The sequence below is a fragment of the Bos grunniens genome, chromosome X (assembly GCF_055505025.1).
Source record: "Bos grunniens cultivar Pamir isolate PY7600 chromosome X, Bosgru_T2T1.0, whole genome shotgun sequence".
NCBI lineage: Eukaryota > Metazoa > Chordata > Mammalia > Artiodactyla > Bovidae > Bos > Bos grunniens.
Window position 1 is genome coordinate 66,870,193 of NC_141194.1, and position 12,230 is coordinate 66,882,422.

General features: G+C 39.2%; 1 protein-coding gene across 1 annotated transcript in view; it reads right to left on the reverse strand.

Moving 5' to 3' along the window:
- The window catches only part of NEXMIF (neurite extension and migration factor), a 205,103-nt gene that overhangs the window by 41,661 nt on the left and 151,212 nt on the right, over positions 1 to 12,230 (reverse strand). The gene's annotated exons all lie outside the window — the stretch shown is intronic.

The window sequence follows — 12,230 nt, forward strand, 5'->3', positions numbered from 1 at the left end:
GTTTATGTTTTAGCACATTTATAATGAAGGTGCCAACGTTGCTTTCATAAATTTTATTTAGTGACACGTGGTTGCTCTAGTTTTCCAAAACAACAAACATACTTTGCCCTAGCCACCCAGTAAAGATGACTATTCACAATCTTTAGGTCTCACCTGTGTGTTGACAGGACAAAAGACACTTTATGGCCTAGGGAATTGCTCCAGTATGGTGGTAGTTTCTAGCATCAGAATTGGTTAGTTTGAAATCCCTGATTACACAGATCAGATTTATTTCAATAAATCCCGTCTGTGGAATCAAAGATCCCAAATCAACCTTAAAGGCTATAGTCCGAAAGTAGTTACCAGTTACTGTTATACATCCCCTCAGTGCCTAGTAAGCCCAGGGCTTACTAGACTAGGGCTTAGTAAATATCAGTTTCTTTTTCTCCCTCTTTCTCTCTACACCTATTTCAGTTCCAGAGGCAGGTGGTACATAATAATAATAATAGCTAATACTTAAGTAGTGCTATCTTCCTTCAGAGATGGATAAAAGTAGGGGTGGGGAAAATAAATTAATCAGTATTGAATGAAGTTAGTAGGCTGGCTGCTAGTCTCAGCTATGTAATTCTGGGGACATCATTTAAACCTGCCAAGCTCCAGTTTACTCATCTGTGAAACAAGAGTACAGGTTTCCCTGCTATTTGAAAGAAAAGTACTCCTAGAGAACCTTTTGTAAGTCAAAATGGTGTAAAAGGAAGAAGCAATTACCTTAGCACACATCTTGCTAATTGATACACAAAATAAAGATAAAGCACAGATGCTCACAGACACAGTTCAACACTATGGTGGTGTGATGTTGAAATACTGAGTGTAGTTCCTGGAAAGGAGCTTGATAGTGCCACTCTTACTGATCTGGGTGCACACCGCCTCTTGTAATATCTCTCTGCAAACAAACACTGAACACTTTTTGATTTTCTTTTTTTTTTTTTTTTCCAGTAAAAGTGAAAATCGTCTTCTGATTTACTTCAGTTTGTGGAAACAGGTACTAATGTAGGTTTCTCATAAAAGTGAAGTGGTGGAAAGCAAATTTTCAAAAAGTGAGGGATACATGTAATAGTTACCTCATAGGGTTAATGTGAGAGTTAACTGGTTTATGAATATACATAAAGTAGCACAGCACCTGGTTCACAGTGGGTCCTCAAAAGTATAGTTATCTTCTTCTCCCTCCTCAGCCCAGAGTACGATTTAAAAAAATTCTGGCAGTATACTCTAAAGTTGGTAGATGAAATCCCCAGGATCTTTGGAGGTAATTCAAGGCAGGAGGCACAGAAACCAGCTTTGAAGCAACTCAACAGGTTGGAAGAGAACTACCTAAATGGGGCAGTCTTGTCCTTTCTTTATCTTTCCTGTTGATCTCTAAGATATTTTGTGGTACTTAGAGCAATGGGAATGATAAAGTTCCTATGATCTATCTATTTGATGCCTGAAAAGTATTCCTAAGTTGGGGAGTGCTTTAGAACCTGATGTGACATGGTTTAAGATAAATTTAAAAACGTTGCCCTCTGTCATGCAACTGAGCTCCCCCATGGCTGTAGACTGGATGGTTTTTCATTGATTTAGTATAATTCTACTTTTTATTCCCCCCTTCCCCTCCCTACTAGTGCTATCCTGGTGACTGAATCTTGCCTTTCCCCCATGTCCTGAGAAGCTGATGCTGTTAATCTCAAAACAGCCTGAGGTCGAATCCAGAAACCATTTGGGAATTTAGGTGGAGGGAGGAAAGAGGGTTTTGCCTCCAGAAAGTTGATGACAAAAGCCTCTGTTACCTTTCCCTTCCAACCCCTCCTTGGGGAAAAAGAAAACCCTCTATTTACGTTACCTGCCTCTGCTGAGGAGACTTAGAGAGGTGGGATCGATCCCTGTATATGAAGACCACCTCGAGGAGGAAATGGCAACCCACTCCAGTATTCTTGCCAGGAGAATCCCCATGGACAGAGGAGCCTGGTGGGCTACAGTCCATAGGGATGCAGAGTCCAATATGACTGAGACGACTTAGCACGCACTCACACCTCTACTGAACTTCTTATATTCAATGACAATTTCTATCTTGCTTATTGCCTCACCTAGTTATCCATCAAGCTTTGATATAGTATCTGTTCCCAACAAATATGAAGGAAACAGGACCTTCTGGGGAAAACAAACAAACATGCCATTAAAGCTTTCATTCCAAAGTCCTTAACTCCTTATTTCCTCAGGTATCGACTACCTCCTGTTTTCCAAATGCTGAGTTTTTTTATTTTTATTTTTTTAATTTAAATTTATTTATTTTAATTAGAGGCTTATTACTTTACAATATTGTATTGGTTGTGCCATACATCAACATGAATCTGCCATGGGTGTACATGTGTTCCCAATCCTGAACCCCCCTCCCACCTCCCTCCCCATACCATCCCTCTGGGTCATCCCAGTGCACCAGCCCCAAGCTTCCTGTATCCTGCATCAAACCTGGACTGGAAATTCATTTCTTATATGATATTATACATGTTTCAATGCCATTCTGACTGGTATGTGTGTGCTGGAGGAGGGGGAATGGGAGGGGTCAAGTTACAATTACATTTTTTAGTCAGAAAAAAACAAATCAGATGGTAATCAAATCCAAGGAGAAAACATAGATTAAAGTCTTTACTTTCTAAATCTGATACTTAGCTAAACACAGCTGTTAAAGATGATGTCTTTGTTGTGCATGTGTATCTATAATAATGCTGTTATTAGTATTCAGATATGATGCTGAGAATGCTCCCCATCTCTAAGATATGCACTCAGAAGGACTTTCTCCAAGACTGGGAGATTCTACACTGATCCATCTACAACCTCACCGGGTTACTCTATATCCACAGTCTAGGAAGGGAAAGAAACTAACATTTATTTAGTGGAATTCTACCAAGTACTATAAATATATTTATTATCCTAATTTAAACAGTCTTGTGTGGAGAAGGCAATGGCACCCCACTCCAGTACTCTTGCCTGGAAAATCCCATGGATGGAGGAGCCTGGTGGGCTGCAGTCCATGGGGTCGCAAAGAGTCAGACACGACTGAAGCGACTTAGCAGCAGCAGCAAACAGTCTTGTGAGATATATATTATAATCTCTTTAGTATATAAGAAAATTGAGACACAGAAGAAAGTTAACTCTTTCAGGCCCACCTAGCTAGCAGGAAGGGAATCAGGATTCAAACCTAGCACTGAGTTTCTCCAAAGCTCACAGTCCTTCCACTCATCACAGGCTTCTTCCAAGATGCCTGGGCTGAGGGCTAGGGTTCGGTCTTTGGTGGGACCATAAAAGCGGACTAACTCACCCTGAGACTGATAAGACAGCTTTAATTCAGTAACGTGCTGCTATAAACAATCCACTTGAACTCTACATATAAAACATTCCTTGGAAGGAAATAAAGAAGGAAAGGAGAGAAGAGGTTGCACCAGGTTCCCAATTTGAAAAATACCTGAAATCAAGAACCAGCACTCATTTGAAGGTTTTTTTTAGGTCAAACTTACCAAAAGACCCCCAGCACAATACTGTCTTAAGAACAGACTTTTTCACAGCTAAGAAAGTAATATATACTATTTTTCCATGACCGGTCCTAATTAAACTGAAGGAATTAAGTGAATATGACGATGGGGCTATAGAGGACTTGACAGTTTCATGCAATTATTACAAAAATAATATCCTGAAAATTACCACCCAGTGAGTCAGGAAAATAAGCATCATCATCTCTGTTTACAGATGAGAAAACTAAGGACCAGGGAAGTAATAACACAAAGTTGTTGAGATGGGGCAGGATGGGCCCTGAAGTCGTGAATGCTATTGTTTCTTCAGTACAGTTTTAAGTAGGGGAGTGACATGATCAACAGAACTGTAGCAGAGAGGAATGTTGGACCAGAAGCCAGGGGCTCTGGGTTCTAGTCATAGTTTTATCACCTTTATTAACCTGTGAAAGTGTGAAAGGAAGATAAATCTCCCTGCCATTTTTCTTTAACAGGACTCTTGGGGACTCAAATGAGAGAAATAATGGATATAAATATGCTGAATATGTCATCAGATCCTTGGTGACTAGAGAAATTAGTCAGTTTTTAATAAATATTTCTGGAGGATCATTTATTCTGTTGTCATTTATGGTACCTAAGTACACAGTCATGACAATCTAAAACATTCTTAGTGAAGAAATAAGACCTAAAAATATGCTCTAAGCTTTTGGATAGTTTAGGTACTTTTTAAAATTGAAGGATAGTTGATATACTTGGAAGTACCAGACCACCTTACCTGTCGCTTGAGAAACCTGTATGCTGGTCAGGAAGCAACAGTTAGAACCAGACAGGGATCAACTGACTGGTTCAAAATTGGGAAAGGAGTACAACAAGGCTATATATTGTCACCTTACTTATTTAACACAGAATATATCATGTGAAATGCTGGGCTGGATGAAGCACAAGCTGGAATCAAGATTATCAGGAGAAATATCAACATCAGATATGCAGATGATACCATTCTAATGGCAGAAAATGAAGAGGAACTAAAGAGCTTCTTGATGAAAAAGGGTGAAAGAGGAGAGTGAAAAAGTTGGCTTAAAACTCAACATTCAGAAAACTAAGATCATGGCATCTGGTCCCATCATTTCATGGCAAACAGAAGGGGAAAAAGTGGAAGCAGTGACAGATTTCATATTCGTGGGCTCCAAAATCACTGCAGATGGTGACTACAGCCACAAAATTAAAAGATGCTTGCTCCTTGAAAGAAAAGCTATGACAAACCTAGACAGCATAGTAAAAAGCAAAGACATCACTTTTGCAGACAAATGTCCATATAGTCAAAGCTATGCTTTTTCCAGTAGTCGGATACGGATGGATGTGAGAGTTGGACCATAAAGAAGGCTGAGCATGGAAGAACTGATCCCTTTGAATTGTGGTGCTGGAGAAGACTCTTGAGAGTCCCTTGGACTGCAAGGAGATCAAACAGTCAATCTTAAACGAAATCAATCCTGAATATTCATTGGAAGGACTGATGCTGAAGCTAAAACTCTAATACTTTGGCCACCAGATGTGAAGAGCTGATTCATTGGAAAAGACTCTGATCCTGGGAAAGACTGAAGACAACAGGAGAAGGGGGCAGCAGAGAATGACATGGTTAGATAGCATCACTGACTCAATGGACACGAAATTGAGCAAACTCTGGGAGAAAGTGGAGGATAGAGGAGCCTGGCATGCTATGGCTTATGGGGCTGCAGAGTCAGACATGACTTAACGACTGAACAACAACAACAACAACAAAGTTGATTTACAATATTACATTAGCTTCAGGTGTACAGCATAGCAATCAGTATTTTTACAGATTACATTCCATTATAGCCTATTACAGCCTTTCCCAGGTGGTAAAGAATATGCCTGCTAATGCAGGAGATATGGGCTTGATCCTTGGGTCAGGAAGATCCCCTGGAGGAGGAAATGGCAACCTGCTTCAGTATTCTTGCTTTTAAAATATCATGGACAGAGAAGCCTGGCAGGCTACAGTCCATGGGGTTGCAAAAAGTCGGACATGACTGAGCATCCATGCACACCTGATAGCATATTACAAGACAGTGGATATAATTCCCTGTGCTATACAATATATCCTAATTGCTTATCTATTTTACACATTGTAGTTTGTAACTGTTAATCTTATACCTCTACTTTGTCCCTGCCCTCTTCTCTCTCCCCTTTGGTAAACATCAGTTTGTTTTCTACATCTGTGAGTCTGTTTCTGTTTTGCTATATACATTCATTTGCATTATTTTTTTAGATTCCACATATAAGTGATATCCTACATTATTTGTCTTTCCCTGTCTGAGAAAGAGACACTTTCAAAGGTGAAACACTTTGTTTCACTTCACACAGTATCCTCCTTCTATACATGTTGCTGCAAATGGCAAAATTCTGTTCTTTTTTTGTGGCTGAGTAGTATTCCATTATATATATGTTTCTTCCAGTCCAGCATTTCTCATGATGTACTCTGCATATAAGTTAAATAAGCAGGGTGACAATATACAGCCTTGACGTACTCCTTTTCCTATTTGGAACCAGTCTGTTGTTTCATGTCCAGTTCTAAATGTTGCTTCCTGATCTGCATACAGATTTCTCAAGAGGCATGTCAGGTGGTCTGGTATTCCCATCTCTTTCAGAATTTCCCACAGTTTATTGTGATCCACACAGTCAAAGGCTTTGGCATAGTCAATAAAGCAGAAATAGATGTTTTTCTGGAACTCTCTTGCTTTTTCGATGATCCAGCGGATGTTGGCAATTTGATCTCTGGTTCCTCTGCCTTTTCTAAAACCAGCTTGAACATCAGGAAGTTCACGGTTCACATATCATATGGTGGCTTTATTTTCAGTTGTTTGAGAAACCTCTATACTGTTTTCCATAGTGGCTGTACCAATTTCCATTCACACCAATAGTGTATAAAGGTTCCCTTTTCTCCACATCCTCACCAACATTTTTATTTGTGTTCTTTTTGATAATAGCCATTCTGACAGGTATGAGGTGATATGTCATTGTTGTTTTGAATTAGGTACCTTTATTGAATTAAGAATATGATGAATGTGATAGAATTGCTGACTCTCATCTGGCTACCTCTTTACCTAACCTGAGTTTCCTCAGAACTCACTAGGATCCAAAGGAAGCAGCCTCATTTAAAGATCAAGGTATATGCAAGAAGGCAGACAGAGCAAGCTTATGAATCACAGGAGAGAGACAGATAGCATAATGCCTCCTAACATCTGCCATCATGGGGTGCAGGATGAAGAGGAAGTAAATCTCACATTTTAATTTTTTCCCAGTACACAGACAGCTTAATTAACTTTCATAACATACCTAGATAAAAGTCTTAGACCAACGAGTCCAATATTAGGCTTGCCTGTGGGCTATAGACAAGCAGCAGCATCTTGGCATCTATGACAAGGTGTTGGGGGAGAGAAAGGAGATTGTTATTTTAACCCGTGTTTTCTTTATTCCCCTCTTCTTGCTCCACCTCTTACTGGCCCCCTTTCACTTTTGGTCTATCTTCCCAATTTTCTTGTTTCAACCAGTTTTGTGCTATCATTCACCTCTTCTGGTCACAAAATGTTCCAAAATATTTATAATAGTTCTGAAATAATTGTTCACATTCAGATAGGGTAACCCCACATCCTCCCTAACAATTTTTCTGAATTTGTGGGTTCTTTTCTGCCAGAATACTGGGGCTTGAAAAGATGAAAGCCAGTATTATAAAGACAGTGTCTGAAATGTGTTCAAGTTATTAACAGTTCAGAACTCCCACTGATACTACCTAATAAAAGGCACTTTGCTGTTTGCAAATACAACACAGAATCAGTTTAGAGTCTGTCATTTTGCTCATGCCTTGCTCACTACTGAGCTTTCTCTGCCAGAGAGGTATTCTTGGGTTCTTGAAATATAAAGAATTGAGACAAGGAGTTGGAGTTTTCTATTCAATGGGTATGGAGAGTTGAAAATTTTTTCAGTAGGTTAACATGACAAAGTCTGTTGCTACTTCTTACCTCTGCCCCCAGCTTGGATATACTAGGGCTCAATCCTGTTACCTTATGGTGGCGGGTCTAGCTGCTGACACTATCTAAACCTCTGCTGTAATCCATTTGTCATCAAGAAGCTTTGGAGTGATAAGGCAATTTGTGATTTTATTCTATTTCGATGGAGAAGCCACAGTAGCCTCAGAATTGTAATATCTGCTAAATTACTATGGAGAATTATGTAATACTTTAGAGCCAATGATTTCCAAATATTTAATTACAGCTAAGTAAGATTTCTTTGGTATTTTTCTGTAGATTTATACTGAACACATACTTTATATATTTATTTACTTACAGGTGGCGCTAATGGTAAAGAATGCATCTGTCAATTCAGAAGACGTTAAGAGACACAAGTTCCATCCCTAGGTCGGGAAGAACCCCTGGAGGAGAGGATGGCAACCCACTCCAGTATTCTTGCCTGGAGAATCCCATGGACAGAGGAGCTTGATGGACTATGGTCCATAGCACTGCAGAGTCAGACATGACTGAAACAACTTAGCATGCTTGCATGGACTTACTTGGCTTATTTATTTATTTAACCATAAAAGTGATCAAGGACCAGGGGCAAGATGTACAGGATACTTTACCTGGAAATGGCTTGGAAGCATTTGTACTATCTTAGATAAAATCCTGGCCCTATTGAACAGAGATGGAAACCCATTCAAGCAGAAGGGGAATTTCTCAATTTCTCCAAAAATATGAACATGCAAAAAATTTCATCATGTACTGCAGATAAATAGAGGGTGTTCTTGTTCTAGTATGCCTGACTGGGTGGTACAGACAGCACTCACAGGTGAATGGCAATAAACAGCTCTTGCTGCCAACATCTCTCATATGCTTTCTTTCATTTTTTCTTGAGCTCTTCCAAGTGAAGCTACACCATAGTCAAGGCTCATGAGGAAATACAGGGAGGTAGATTTTGAACCAGTTAAACTGGAGTCACATTACCCTTAGGAGTGGCCTCACTTTATTCATAGAGTATGATTAACTTACTCTTCCTTGTGGACCCGGCTTCCTTGGTGGCTCATATGGTAAAGAGTCTGCCTGCAATGCGGGAGACCCACATTCCATCCCTGGGTCAGGAAGATCCCCTGGAGAAGGAAATGGCAACCCGATCCAGTATTCTTACCTGGAGAATCCCATGGACAGAGGAGTCTGATCACAGGATCAGACTCATAGGATCACATAAAGTCAGATACGACTGAGCGACTAACACTTTTTTTCTTCAAGATTAACTTATATATGATGAACAAGTCAACTTTTTAAGGTTAAAAATATAGTATTTACCCTGGACAAGTTATACATCAGATTTACTAGCTGCTGACCACTCTCCCAACACAATCCCAACCCAACTGCAGGAAATTATATGAACTGAAACCCAAGCTGCTATTTAAGCAGCTACTGATAGGACTGAGTTAAATTCCACACATTTGCAACTGCTTAAAGAGCAGGCTGGAGAATACTTTGACTACCTTCAGATGAATGCAAGTGAGTCCAAAAAACTAAAATGACTTATCACCTTATGATGACTAATGATAAGGGTATTAATATTTATCCATCACTTACTGTATACTAGAAGGTTGATATTATTTGCATTTAACCCTTATAAAAGCCCTGTGAAATAAGAAGGAATTAACATTTTTATTTTATAAATTAGAAAACTGAAGCTTCTAAGAGAGTTTAAGGTAATTTGCTCAAATGCACACAGCCTATTACTGGTGCTAAGACAATATGTTCAGGCCACATACAGAAATTTTAATAGCAGGGAGAGATGTGTATGTGTGTGTAAAAGTGAACAATACTTTGCTAAGTAACTAAGGACATTGCTACTTCAATGTTTTTCTCTTCATGTAATTTCCCCTCCGTTTACAGTCTATTTGTGCTAGTGTTCAGTTTGTCTTTGGAACTTTCTTAATTTCTTTTCAGAGATGAAAGAGTCCTTCATTTTAATCCAGGCACACAAACATAAATGCTGAGTCTTCCAGCTCTAAGAAAGCCTAGAAAAGATTCTTGCCCATGCTTGCTGCTGGAAACAGGTCAGTTGCAGAAACCACTCATTGATCCAACTCTGGGAATGCACTATATTTTCAGCCTATAGGTGAAATAATCATTTATTGTTAAAATGTATTTATAAAGGAACAGACAATTTTTTTCCCCCACAAAAGTCACCTATGATGTCAGAGTTTTAACTGAGACACAACCTGACTTTTATTATGGCCCATTGTTCTTGTTCTTTTTATTTTATTTTTTAGCCAATATATTGTTTTCAATAGTCATTCTTCATGTCTATCATCATCATCCTACAAGGGGAGCTAACAAATGGGTTTTTGATAGTAGGTGCCTATCTCTACTTTAATTCACCCTGCACATTGTTTCCAACCAAACTATTCATCAATATCCTGGCTCAATTACTCAAAATGAATCATCACCTCCTATTATATCAAATCCAGTCACCTCTACAAGGCTTTCAAGGATTTCCATAATCTGGCTCCACCATACCTCAGCAGCCATACCTAGCACTATGCACAGCACTTGACATGCTTACTGTCCCAATATACACAAGGTTTCCTTGCATTTTTCCTTTCTGCCTCTCTAAATTCCACCTTCCAAGGCCCAGACCACTAACAATAAAACCTTTTTTTTTCCCTTATGTTTTGTGGACCCAACCAGAATTTGTGCTCCTGAAAGCAGGTTTTCAGGATTTTACATCTACTGCCATACCATACCTGTACACAGTTCTGGGTATGCAACAGGAATCACTAGATCCTCACTGCTTGATTCCAAAAAAATATTTCCTTTGGGGAATTTAGAACACAGATTTATATAGTTTATACTTGGAAATGTCTGGGAGAAGATAGACTCAGTTTTGATCTGTTTGTTACATTTTACTAATTCCCTTTAATGTACTTCCTCCACCAGAGTCAGTCTCCTTTAATTATTCCTGGGCATTCTTTAGGGAATTCCACCAAGATACCAAAGGAAAATGAAATCTAACTACATTTAAATGATGTAATCGCCATTGGCCTTTGTATCAAACACAGATAAAGGTTGAATTTTTTTCTTTCTTAATGTTAACTTTAATCAAAGTGTACAAATGAGCTAAACCTAAGCAAACGTGGGCATATAATGAGGCCTGGAATTCTATAACATAATCTAGTTGGAAGCATGATTCACATATGTGATAAAATTGTGTGCTTTCAACATTTCTTGACCAATCTGATAAAACTGTCTTACATTTTCACAATAGTTTATAGGTTATAAAATATTTCATGTCTGTTATTTTGTTTGATCTCTGTAATAAAACTATAAAACAGATATTATCTCTCTTTTGTGTAAAGTGAAACAAATTCAGAGCCAGAAAAGTTAAGAAAGGCCTTGAGCCAGGAGAAGAAAGAAACAAGGCCTAAACCTATGTACAGAGAAACTGGGTGGGGAAGGGACAGTGAAGCACAAGAGGTGCCTGGTAACTTTAGCTGAACATCAGCTGTGTGCTAGGTACTGTCAGATGACACAAATATGAACCACAGTCCTACCCTACAGGCACATAAATGTGTGAGAAATATATATAAAGTCTAGACAACTGTTAGTTAATAGAAAACTAAGTTCCAAAGTCTTCACACCTAATGTTCCTTTTCCTACAATTCTGTTGCAAGGATCCAGTTCCCAGTCACCACCTTCTGTCTCTTCTCTCGTTGGTGCTCAGAGGCCACCTTCTGAAATAACTACAGAAGAGACTCTGCTGAAGCCCTATGGCTCCACACAAAGAATAAGAGCACATTAGTTGGAAAGGAATATTGGGAGAGGATGCTAGGGTCTCATGCAGAGACAACCAAATCAGGAAATTAGTGATGTGAATATATGAGAGCAGGAACTTTGTATTTTGGTCCATTACCAAATTACCAAATATAAAACTATAAGAAGTATGTTTGGAAGAGAGAGTCAAAGGAAGAGTACATGGAGAAAGAGGTAGAGGAGGAAAAGAGGGAGAGAGAACAAGAGAGAAATCTTAGGTTTGGTGTATATGAAATTTATACTAAGATTTACTCTCTTACCAGGATATAGTACAGCTCTGTTCATGGAGGCCAGTGGTTTATTGATACTTGTCCTTGAGGACAAGGCAGGGATGGACTAACTGAGAATTTTGTAAGTCTTTGCAATATAGGGAGCCAACAAAGTGACATGAATATCTGAAAGTCTGTAAAGTGTAACAGTAGGTAAGAACTTGAGTGCCCTGAACCAAAATGGTGGCTAAATGACAGTGCTGCTATTGTTTAGTTGCTAAGTCACGTCCAACTCTTTTGTGGCCCTAAGGACTATAGCCCACCACACCACTCTGTCCATGGGATTCTCAGGCAAGAATACTGGAGTGTGTTGCTATTTCCTTCTCTAGGGTATCTTTTCGACTTCTTCGAACCTGCATCTCCTGCATTGGCAGGTGGATTCTTTACTGTTGAGCCACCAGAGAACCCCATTTTCTGCTAAATCCAGAGATTAAAAAGGTCAAGAGAAGGGAAAGTGGCTTAAGGGTGCATCTCTCCCTCAGTAGCTCCATTTACTTTAAATTCTTCTAATTTACGATGCCAAAGAGAGGTCTCTAGGAGCTGGCAGCATCTCCTAGGAAGGCAAAATCCTTATTACCATG